This window comes from Myotis yumanensis, unplaced genomic scaffold (assembly GCF_028538775.1).
Source record: "Myotis yumanensis isolate MYYU_CA2020_CCGP unplaced genomic scaffold, mMyoYum1.0.hap1 SCAF_12, whole genome shotgun sequence".
In the NCBI taxonomy this organism is placed as follows: Eukaryota; Metazoa; Chordata; class Mammalia; order Chiroptera; family Vespertilionidae; genus Myotis; species Myotis yumanensis.
In genome coordinates, this window is record NW_027223763.1 from 50745572 (window position 1) to 50757804 (window position 12233).

Here is a 12233-nt window from a genome sequence, read left to right on the forward strand (position 1 = left end):
CGGGGACTGTGGTGCTGGCGGATTGGCTGGGATTGAAGAGAAGGGGGCTAGGGAATGAAAAGGAGAAAGTGACATCTCCAGGCCCTGGGGCACTTCCTGTTTCCCTCTCCAGCCAGCACTGCAGGGCTGCTGCTCCTGCCCCCACCCTACCCTGTGCTTCATTTGTCAGGCCTTCCTAGCCAGCAGGGAGTTGGCACTTCCATGAGCAATTTGCATACGTCAACTCACCTGATCATCCTTTACGCCTTATGAGGGATCCCTCATTGTTAGTATATTGATTTTGCAGGTGTGGGCATTGCTCCTTACATAAACAAGGTCACCTGATCCTCCTCTCAACCCTGGCGTTTGTGGGCGAGGACATCGAGGTAGACTGGGGCTAAGGAACTTGCCGCAGGTCAGCCATTTGGTAGCAGAGCTGGGACTCGGAACAGGCAGCCTGACTCCTGAGTGGACCCCTCCCCAGGGTGACAACATCGCCTCTCCAGACAGGTGAGTTTGTGAGGCGGGGGGATCCTGCCACCTTGCAACGCTTTTTACGTCTCAGTGTGGCCTCCATGTTCTGTTCGAACGGCATCCTCCCCGCCCCCACTCCTTTCGCTGACACCTTCACCCCCAGAATCCTTGTCTCAGAATGTTTCTGTCACTGCGTCGCTGAAGTCTGGGGGTTCGAACCTGTTGGTGGTTCCTGAAGTGGTTTTGAAATGGCATTTCTATTTGGAAGGAGGAATTCAAACGGCTCCTAGTGTCACTTTAAACAAGGTCACAAACTTCTTTTGAGCTTGCTCACAAGTAACTGGTAGTAGTCTGTGCAGCCTGCAGTTGGCAATGTGTTGGAACTTTCTTTTTCCCTTTGTGTTGACTCAATTTTGTGAACGGCTTTGGGTACTATCCTTTTTATTTACAGTGGTAATCGCACCCTTCCAAGTCCAAAATGTTGCAAAGTCTGCGCATCGTCTGACTCGGAGGCCTAGCAGGGGTGCTGCCCCGGTGGTTCAGGCTGAGGTGGGGGCAGGAAACTTGTCTGAGTGGCCAGAGGTGTGAGGAGCCAGAGGGAAATGGTCAAGTGTGCCCTGGGAATGCTGAGGACATGCCCCAGGAGGCAAAGGCACCACCAGATTCAGGAGAAGAGGGGAAGGTGCTGAAGGAAGGTGTGCAGAGCTAAGAGATGAAGGGAAAGAAACTACTAGATGTTTGAATAGAATAATAGGTGGGAAGCATGTGTAGACAGGATCCAGAACAATCACCTTACATGGAATACGAAACTGTTTCTTTCGTATTAGCCATGGGGTGTGTGTGTGTGTGTGTGTGTGTATACACATACGTGTGTACACGTGTAGAGGCATGGGTTCAGATGAACACTAACCATCTGAAGTCCAGAAGTCCAGCTTCAGACCAAAAATGTGACAAAGTCAAGCTTTTCAGAACTAGGTCAGCAACTGGTTAGAGAATGGCTTCTGCTGCTCACAGCAGAGCGAAACCTGTGGGCCAGAGGCCCCGCCCCCCAGCCTTGCTGAGCAATTTTATAGTCAGTGCACCCACCCCCCACCCCAGGGGCCTTACTTTAGTGCCCAGGCCTGAATGGGGACCTAAAATGTTACAATTGCTGCAAAGTCCATACCAGGCAAGCTTGGTTAGGAGAGAGAAAGACAGACTTTCTGTTGCCTTTGAGGAAGACTGAGGCAACCCTCCAGAAGGCCTCAGGGGTCTAAGGCTCACAGGAAAGTGAGAGGATACAGGGCTCTGTTGTACAAACAGCCAAACTGGGAAGGAGCTTAGCACACAATTTCTCAAGTGTCCCAAAGGCCAGAGAGGTCTGGAGAAGTAAGGGCTACATGTCAAAATCTTCCTCTTGACCTTCAAATCCCTTCCCAAATCTTATTGTCTGTGTCTCTGAAACTCCCCTTTATCTATCACATTCTTGTATTACATTAAATTGTCTGTATCGCTGGCTAATGATTGCAATTTGCCCCATTTTCTCTTATTTTGCCGCGATTGCCTCTCCTTCATGTCCCTGTAATCTTCTTTACGTAACCTCATGTCAGCTGCGACGTTTTCTCCCAGACATTTCCAGACTTGCTTGATTCAGTCTCAGGATGTGAAGCATCCAGAGCCCTCCCCTCATATCTGGTGAGTCCCTAGGGCAGTGCCTTTCGGCCTCTCCTCTCCAAGAGCATTTATGACAGAGTATCAAGGGAGACTCTCTTCTTGCCAGACCCTAAATTAATTAGTTGGCTCTATTCTTAACAGTGTGAACAAAATGTTTTAGATCTCTGAGATAGACTCAATCAAAGAGTTTTTCCAACAAAGTTTCTTTCATTTTTGACTCAAGAGAATAGCAAGTAAAAAGATATTTCCCATGCTGAATTGTCTGGCCTCTGCTAGCGAAATTCCTCTTTGTTTCAAATATTCAAGCAGCAGAGGCTTATCTCTTTTGTGTTAGGAGAATCAGACAAAAAGATTTCAGTGACAAAGCCACGCGCAATGTAAGATCAGAGCTTCCCAGGAACAAGGTGAGCAACTCCCTTTTCAAGTCGAGATGATTGACAGCAATGACATCCAATCACAATTCTTCCTTCTACCTATTTCTTTGAGGCAAGGACTTCCTATTATCTAAGAAAAATAGTATACAAAATGCTAAATATGAGTAATATTTTAAGGACAGAGAAAAGATTTAAATATAAACTGGTAAAATATCTCATGGTTTTATTCTTTCCCTTTGTTGTAAGGTGCACAAATTACCACACTGTTCGGTGCTTCAAGAATTCTTGCAATGATTTATCAAGTCCATTTTTTTCAGATTAAGGAAGGGTGTTCTTATGGCTGAGATTCAAGGTTCTTTGCCTTTGAGGTAAGATTTGTTCAGGCCTTTGGCTTCTCTGTTTTTGGCTCTGGGGTCTATACATGTTAACTCTAATCCTTTCATTTTCAACCTGGGCTAAGAAATTTTGAAAGTCCATCAATTTCCATAAGAAAATTTCTCACATAGCAGAGAACATGGTCTTCCACTCCCTTCTCACCTTCTCCCCCTTTTTGTCTTCTCTTCCTTTTTTCCCCCTTTTCTATGTGGATTGTTATCTGGAAACTCTCAATTCTCTTCTTTTTATTATGCAAATTATTTGAGTTTTCCCCAGTTCCTGCCCCAAACTCACTACCCAATCCCTCAAGATTCCAGCAGAAGCAGGAGTTCTGTACTTAATGTTACCCACTCTCTTTAGAGGGCAAGCCGGGTCAGAACTAGAAACTTGTATCTATTGCAGTAATGCTGTTCCTGGATCTTTCAACTTCCTGCTCTTTTACTTCAGCTTTGAAGGTGAACACCTTAGTTCAGCGGTTCTCAACCTGTGGGTCGCGACCCCTTTGGCGGTCGAATGACCCTTTCACAGGGGTCACCTAAGACCATCCTGCATATCAGATATTTACATTATGATTCATAACAGTAGCAACATTACAGTTATGAAGTAGCAACGAAAATAATTTTATGGTTGGGTCACAACATGAGGAACTGCATTTAAAGGGCCAGAAGGTTGAGAACCACTGCCCTAGTTGATCTTCAGGATCTATTCTAGCACCTGCTGTGGACTCTGCCAGGGGGACTCGGCTGGGGGAGAAGTATCCCTGGCTCAGGCCTAGGGTCTCAGTGTAACCACGTGCACACTAGCCACGGAGGCAGAGCAACCGTGTTGTTTTTGTCCTGGTGTTTCTGCATCCTGGACAGACCTAGAAGCCTCTCAGTTGTCTCTGGAGCTGCAACTTTTCTTAATTGAGAAAAATAAGTTTCTCTGTGCCTATCTGACACAGCTGAATGCAAGAAGGTGCTAATGAACCAGCAACTGACTCAAATATATTCAACAGAACCACTTCCCAGAAGCTATGTGCAACTGAGATAAGAAAATGAAAGAAGTCTAGAAGCTGGAAGGAGGTCTTTGTGTGGGTTGTGTAGAGAGATAGGCCTTGAAGGGCAGGTGTCTTTCAAAAGTTTCCACTGCCTTCTATCCTGGGCTTGCTGCTTCCTTCTCTGTCTTACAGGCTTTCCGAAGAAGAGAAAATCACAACTTACTTATGCAGGCAGTGGGGAGTAGCTGCCTGCTTTGAACATAAATAATTCATTTATTACAAATCAACATATATTGAGCTGTTGTATGGACAAAATACTGTGCTGGACCTGTTACTTGTAGCAAGACAAATAGCTCATCCCTAACTTGTAAGAGCGTACAGTCTAGCAAATAGAAAGCCAACCAACTATACTGTAAGATGTATTGAAATAGATGGGAAAATAGATACTTTAGTAGCACAGAGCAGGCAATAATTTTCACCAAGGAAATCAGGAGTGATTGTTAAGCTGCACCTTAAAGAGTAAGTATATACCAGAATGCCCACCGGGGTGAGAAGGACAATCAAGAACGAACTGTGAAGATGCAAAAGGAAGCAGCATTTTTAGGAGGACGGAGATGTTGGATACAGAGAAACATAGGGTGTGCACAAGCATCTTAGGTGATGCGTTTGGAAAGGTATTTTGGAACTGAATAGAGGTCTAGAGCAGCGGTTCTCAACCTGTGGGTCGCGACCATCGGAAAACACATACAGCATATCAGATATTTACATTACGATTCATAACAGTAGCAAAATTACAGTTATGAAGTAGCAACAAAAATAATTTTATGGTTGGTGGTTACCACAACATGAGGAACTGTATTAAAGGGTCGCGGCATTAGGAAGGTTGAGAACCAGTGGAGAGAGTTTTGGCCTTTTCCTTTGAGTAATGGGAGAGTCACCCAAGGTGTTTATGCTGCACATGCTAGGAACTGTGTACAAGAAATCACACTGGAGAGGGTGGTATCAGAGGCAGAGAGCAGAGGCTACTGTATTCAACAAGTTAGAGATATAAAGAAAATTCTAGAGTTAGTAAGGATCTGAGCTGAAATTGTGGTTGTTGAGATGAAAAGAAAGGAGACAATTGAAAGCATATCATTGTAACAAACTGATTGGGCTCAAAGATGTGGCAGAATCCAGAAGGCAGTGGAGGGTTCTCCCACTCTCTAGAAAAGCCCTCAGTACTGGGAGAAGGAAGACTGGCCCTCTGATAGCAACTAAGGCATTTGAATGTGACCAGAATGTCTGAGCTTCATAGTATCTTAGAGCCACTTTCAGTTCTTAGATCCTTGTATAACTCAGTGCCTCTTATCCCCATTGTCCACCCGGTGTCCCACAATCTTTACCAGGCGAAAGAAAGCACCGTTAGAGGAGAAAGTCTTTCCTTTCTGACACTGAGATCATTTACATTGTCAGTTAAATGATTGCATATGAGCAGTGCTTTACATGGTACAAAAATAATTTCACACCACTGACATAGAAATGGGAGGCGTGCAGAGTAGGGAGATGGGAGGTTGGGGAGAAAGATACAAGGCTCTCTTTCTTAATGGAGAGTTATGGTAGGCAAGAGGAAATGTCCAATTTGGACCATCGGCCAAGCCTAAAATAACCTCCTGCCCAGCACCTGGCCTCCTTGGCTCTTTTCAACTGTTATTGGGGATTTTGAAAGCACCATTTGGCTGATGTGTTCTGTGGAAAGCTCTGCCTGGGGTCAGGTCCAGCCGTCATCTCGGGCTGAGGTGGAATGTGGAAGGATAATATCCACAGTGGAAAATACCAGCAGGGATTTGTGGTATAGTTTCTATTTATTTATCGGTTTAAGAATAAGTAAGAGCAAGAGATCGTATCTTCATGGACTCAGCCCACACCGCACATAATCCACTGGAGAAAGATCATCCTTAGGAAGGCCTGGGCATTACTTGCCTTTTGAGTTTGATTTAGAGGGCTCTGAGGGACACTCAGGCATGCCGGGATGCACAATCGCACCCAACTCCGATCTTTGAATGGAAAATCCTAGTGGAGGTGTGATTATCTGAAGTAGGGTTCTGCTGAGAAGGACATATCATAACATAGAGTTGGTTTACCTGAAAATTCTCTTTATTGATTGTTCCCTGCTTTCCACATTCTTCTCTAGGCATCAAATTTGAGTATCATTCTCAAATTTACTGTGTCTAAGAATCATCTGGGTTAGTTATTCTGACTCAGTTGGTCTGGACTAGCATCTGGAAATCTATATTTTTTAAACAAGTATCTCCAGTGAATCTGTGCCCTTTTGCAGTGCATTGTCCTTTATTCAACAGCTGATGGGGGCTCTGTTGTGAGTTCCTCTTCTCTTGCCCCCTGTCTTTCCCTGAGATCAAGGGCAGGGAGTCTGGGTAGAGCACAATATCTCCCAAAGCTAGAAATCACATTTCAAAATAGAGGTAAATTCTTGAGTTCCTTGAATCCCAGATCCACCTGCAGCAGGAAATAAGAAGAGAAGGGAAGATGGACAAAGACTGGATGTATCAAATAAGGGTGATCATCATTTCTCCTGGAGTATTAGGCTCTCCTCAGAGAAAGAAATTACAGATGACTACTAGTTCATATGACAGAAAATTGCAAATTCCAGGCAAAATAAATATGTTCTCCCTTGTCTAGGGTTTTCAATGGCCTGTACTATAGAAGGGTGCAGTATTAATGGGCAGCCAGCAAATAGAGCGGTGATGTTAAATTACATAATCAATTTAATGTTCTGGGTCAGTTAACAAAGAAATCTGTTTTCTCACTGCCATGAATTTAGAGCTTGCAGTATCCCATTCACAAGTCTTTTTTTTTTTTTTTTAACTTCTGGGAAAGATGTGGTATATCAAATTCTTCCATAAACATCTGTAACAGCTGTATAAAGGATCCCAGACTAGCTGACCTTTCTCCTTTTGCCGCCTGAGGGTGGAAATGAGAACATAATCACCCACGATGAGCTGGCTGAGCAAAGTTGGGCCAAGCCATCAAATGCAGCTGCTGACTTTCCACAGGGTCGATATCTCTTGCCTCCCAGTACATTTAGGAGGGGGCATGCTGGATATTGGGTCATGTGTTCTGTGTGGGTGTGAGCATGTGTGTGCGCATGCAAGTGTGCCTGTTCACATGCACACGTATGGGGAATCGCGGGGGGTAAGGCCGATACAGAAACTTAAAATAGGCATTACTTAGCTCTAGAGCTAACATTTTTTGTTGGAGAGACTTCTGGTTCTTTTGCTCAGTGTTAAACACCATGTTCCTTCTTAAGTAGCAATAGTACGTTGGCCTTCTCTTATGTGTGAACCGATCAGTAAGTGGTTATCTGAGGCCCTGTGTTAAGAAGGATTCTGAATCAGATATAGCCACAAAGACCAATTACTGGTGCCTTCCATCACTGTGGAGGGGGCTCTGGGGGGTGCGTTACCACCTTAGAGAAGGCTGTGCCTCTATGCCTAGGGCAAATGCCATGATTTAAGGACTGGAACTGGATAAGTTGAGGCCTTTGGGATGTGGTGCACACTCTGGTTTCCATGTTCAAAATAGCTAGATGTGACGCAGCATTCATTCATCAGTTAGTAATTGAGTGCCGACCAACCCTCAGGCACTGTGCTATGCACAAGGTGACAGTGGAGATCAAGACAATGACACTGAGAGCTGAGCCCAAACTGAAAGGAAACAGCCAACCAGTGAGGCCACAGCAGGTTCTTGCAGTGAAATCCAACCGAAGTAAGCACACAGAGGGAAAATCATCGCACATTATGAAATATGTCTTTATGGAATGGAAGTTTGGATGCATATTCATTAATACTCACAGATGTGAATGAAAGCACTTGCAGTGGGCTCCACAGTGGGTGTGGCTGTGACTTCCCGAGACATCCTGTCCAGTGCGAGCTCAAGTTCCTTAAGGTGGTGGACTTAAAAGACCTTAACTATTGCTACTCATCGTTCTGGAAGGCATAGGGGCAGAAAAATCCATTTGGTGCTTTGACCACATTTTCAATTCTGAAAGTTCTCCAGGCGAAACAAGCTATGGTGGGATCAACGAGGAGGTTGGTATATGGTATTGCATTTAGCAGTTGTTGGGCAGGGAATCAAGTGTTTTCATGGGAGTAAAGGTTTTTCAAAAAGAATTTGTTCCTACAGTATGTTTGTTCAGAACCGAACTTTGGCCTTCCTGTTGGTGGAGGTCAGAGCAGGGCCCTGCTGCCTCTTCAGACATTCTGATGCTGCAGGCAGTATTGATCACTTACTCACATCGCTTTGCTACTTTCAACGTTAGGGAAAATACAGAAACCAAAGTCGCTTCCTTCTGCTCTTCACCAGAAGTTGGTGTCTACTCGCGGGAACAGTCCTCATTAAATATTGGCTGAATCTCATAGATTTAATTATTGAATTCTGCTGCTAGGACACTTATTTAGCTTTTTCTTAAAGCATGTCCTGATTTTTTTCTTTTAGTTTCCCTCTGCTTTGCATTGTTTATGATTCAGTTCTTCTCTACTGATTCATATTTTAAAGAAGACTGTGTTTTATTTTGGAGGCTTGAGGGCTTGACAGTAGTTCTGCAGTCACACAATGAATGGCCAACGGCATGGTTGCCCTATATTGACTGTTTCTATACATCAGGTGCTGTGCTAGGCAGGGTAAACTAAATGTTTGTAACATTGTCTGGGTCAGAAAGTCTTTGCATAGTTTAATTCACAATGTACTGCAGAGGAATATAGCCCATAAAATGTTTAAACAATTTTAGGGTAACTCCTTACTCACGTGGCTGACTGTCAGCTGACCATCAATCAAGAGTTGTGACTTTTCAACATTTTTGCCTCTTTATATCTAGCCTAATGTTGATTGCAGTGTTATTCTCTTTTCATTGAATATGTTGCTACCATAAGAGAATATTTAAATTGTCCTGATAGGAATCTTTTTCTCCTTCTGTGCATGAGTGAAATAAAAGGTGCTTATAATGAATTGTCTGAATTAGCCACAGGTGCATTATACACATTCTCTCTAATCTTCACAATTGTCTATCGGCTGTTCCTTCATTCCATTTTATGATGAAAAAGTACAGTTTGGAAACATTGCTCAGGAAAACATAGCTAAAAGGTAGCCAAACTTGGTTGGATTCAAAATTACTCCCACCTGATTCTAAGATACTTTCCCAGATGCAGCCTTAACACGTCTTGCGAGTTGACAGGTTTTCTGTTCTGATTTTCTTGGGCGTCTCATGCTTTGCAAACATGCAAAGGCCTGCTTCGGGCTCTGTGATTAACGTGAGCCTATGGAGAGCCTTCTGCTTCACATGTGTCATCACCGTGTAGCAGGGGACTCACAGAGCCACCTGGTCTTTGTCACGTCTGGGTTCTGAGAGGCCACAGGTGGGTGCTCATCCTAAAACATGGGGTTGGAGCCTTTTTCTCTCTTCATCTGAGAAATACTTGTAGCTACAGTCTATTGAACCAGGTACTATATCTAGATCACGCCCTTGAACCCTATTATAGAAGATAATAATATTGACTATATTGCAAAATAGGTGCTCTTTCCATTTATATAGAGGAGGAAATTGAATTTCAGAGAATTAGATTAATGCACCCATGCGCACAAAGCTGCAGGATAGCACAGCCATACATGCTTCCCCAGTGTGCGAACAAAGAAAAGGGAGCCTGGTGCTTTCTCCCCTTTTCCCATTTAACAGCACATTCTCCCTTCTGCCTTCCAAAGCCACCACAGCAAGGTCATCTCTTCAACAGGTAGAAGCCTTCCTTGAGGTTTAGTTCATGTTTAAATTTACAAGAAAGAATGTGATTCTCCTCTGATCTACCCATCTCCCATTTTAAGTTTTCTGTTTCTTGGGCTAAGGTGGAACCATTTCTGAAACGTTCTCTCTCACTTCCCAGGAGAAAGGAGAGATGTTTCCAGTTTCCGTGCCTGTGAGGGGAATATAGAGGGGCCTAATCAGGTGGCTGTTGGCTCTGTGTGATACTCATTTTGGTCCATCAGGTTGTCACTCAGGGCTTCCTGTGAACTTGGTTCAAGTGGTAGGGGTGGGAGGTGGTTCCTAGCGGGGAAGGGAGGTGTCAACTCAAGGCTGAAAGATGGACAGGCAGCCTGATGCCAAAGCTGTGGCTGCTCAGGTGGTCCCGCTGAGCCCTGATAGCCTCCCCTCACTCCCCCCCAGGCCAGGTGCCCCTCCCCGAGGCTGGTGCACACTCCGCACTTCTGCCTGAGTTTGAATGACAGCCTTGGGCAGATTTACAAATCTCAGTTTCCTTGCTGATAAAATGAGGCTCATAATAACACTTCTTTTAGAGGACTGTTGGCAAGAATAAATGACATAAAGCCTACAAACCATTTAGTCCTGTGCCTGGCACAAAGTAAATGCTTAATAGAGTAACCCTCTGGCCTGTAATTTGTCCAGGACTATCTGGGTTTATGCCTATCATGGCATATCTTTTCACTGTCAGAGCATTGTGGTTTAGACAATAAATTATACAGCCATTCCACTATCAAATGCTGTTATTACTATAAAATATCACCCATTTCAAATGTAAGTGACCCAGACGGTGGAGAGGGGAGCTGGATGCTGGCCAGGTCAGGGGACATTTGCGTGAGTTGTTTAGAACTGCTGGGATGGTCGGAATATCCTGGGCTGTAAGGTGTCTACTCTCTTCAGGCATTCTCACAGGTAGAGGGATGGCAAAAGTAGATCTACAGTTTCCTGTGGAAAATAATACAATAGTCTATAATAATGAAAAGGTAATATGCAAATCGAACCAACAACCGAATAGCAGAACGACTTCCAGACAACCTTCTGGACAACCATGCTATGACAGGAACTGGCGCCAGGCCAGCCAAGGCAGGTGTGATGCGATTGGTTGGGGGGGCACCTGCCATTGCCCCATGATTGTCCTGTAGAGGGAGGCCCAGGCGACCAGCTGGTGGGTGGGTGGGGCTTCCCTCTGTGGGGTGCAATCGATCACCCCCAAGAGGGAGACTCAGGCTACCTGCCACAGAGCCACCAGCCGGGTAGCCTGGGCCTCTCTCTGTGGGGGTGATCCATTGCAGAGCCCTGGGTGAGCAGGGCCTACCTTTTTGGAGCAATCGATTGCAGGGCTCCCAGACTGTGAGAGGGTACAGGCCGGGCTGAGGGACATCCCCGACACACTGAGTGCATGAATTTCATGCACCAGGCCTCTAGTTAATAAAAAATAATACAAGAATAAACTCTGTTTCACATACTCACAACCGTAAACCTACTGTTATGCCCCTGCATCTGAAAGACTGCAGCCTGTGGAGGGAAGAAACAGGTGCACAGATGTAAGCTAAGGAGGAAAGAGCAGCACCTGTCCTGCCCTCCTGCCTCCGGGCCAACAAAGCACAGGGTCTGAGGGAGGGGGAGGTTGGAGGAAGTCCTCAGCTTCCTCACTGACTCGCTTCCTGTCGCCCCAGTTATTTCTCTCCCTTTCTTAATAAATCTCACATCCACAGTATATAACAGTGCATTTTAATCTCAGTTCTCATTTTCTGTTATCCTGCCAGTTAACCTATTGACGTTTTGCCTTTTAACTTGTACTAAGCTTAATCACTCTGCCTAAGTCTGTTTTTATCTGTGTCCCCTGGAGAAAAAAGACCACTTTCTCTGAAGAGTAACCACCCTTAAGAATTAGATCACCTTGATCTTCAAATATTTGAATAACCTTTAATTAAGGCCCTACCAAAGGGACTTCTTTGTTCGGGAGGGCTCAGCTACACTGTCGAATAATTAACTTAACCATGACATCACCACCCTCAATTCCAGGAGCTCACTCCCAGTGGAAACTGTGCTACTGCTGCCCCTCTCATCGCCTCTGCCCTTGGCTCACGCTGACCTTCTCTTCCTAGGGTTGCAGCTGGAGGCGTATCCTCTTCGCCCTTGCTCCGCAGTAGCCCAAGTCCAGCCTCGGCCTCTTAGCCGAGAAGGGTGGCAACCCCTGGCCCAAGGTGTACATTTTCTATGCTTTAGTTTCTTCAACTATCAGGTGGTGGAAGTAATCATATTTACTGTTATTTTAAGGGGTATAAGTAATAATATATCTAAAGTGCTTGGCACAGCACTTAGCACAGGGTGTTGAGAACATAGTAATTATTACTATCACTCTCATGATATTTATATTGGAGTTAGAGTCTCTTGGAGTACACTTATAGGAGTAATGTGATATATGTATATATTAGAGATATGTAGTTGGGAATATAGATATCACAATAATTTTTAAGTATTTAGCCAGCAGTGTGCTGAATAGAATACGTATATATAGGGTTTCCTAAAAGATGTATACACACACTTTGAATAATTATTTACAAATGCAGTGTTTATTGAAATATGTTTCGTT

At 44.6% G+C, this 12233-nt stretch overlaps 1 long non-coding RNA gene across 2 annotated transcripts in view; it reads left to right on the forward strand.

Moving 5' to 3' along the window:
* The first annotated feature begins 300 nt into the window (after positions 1–300).
* The window catches only part of LOC139021255 (uncharacterized), a 125737-nt gene continuing 113804 nt past the window's right edge, over positions 301–12233 (forward strand). The window contains exon 1 of one of the 2 annotated variants that reach the window (XR_011473421.1): positions 301–489. This is a non-coding gene — a long non-coding RNA (uncharacterized lncRNA). The remainder of the gene's footprint in view (positions 490–12233) is intronic. The other variant, XR_011473420.1, reaches the window with a different exon arrangement.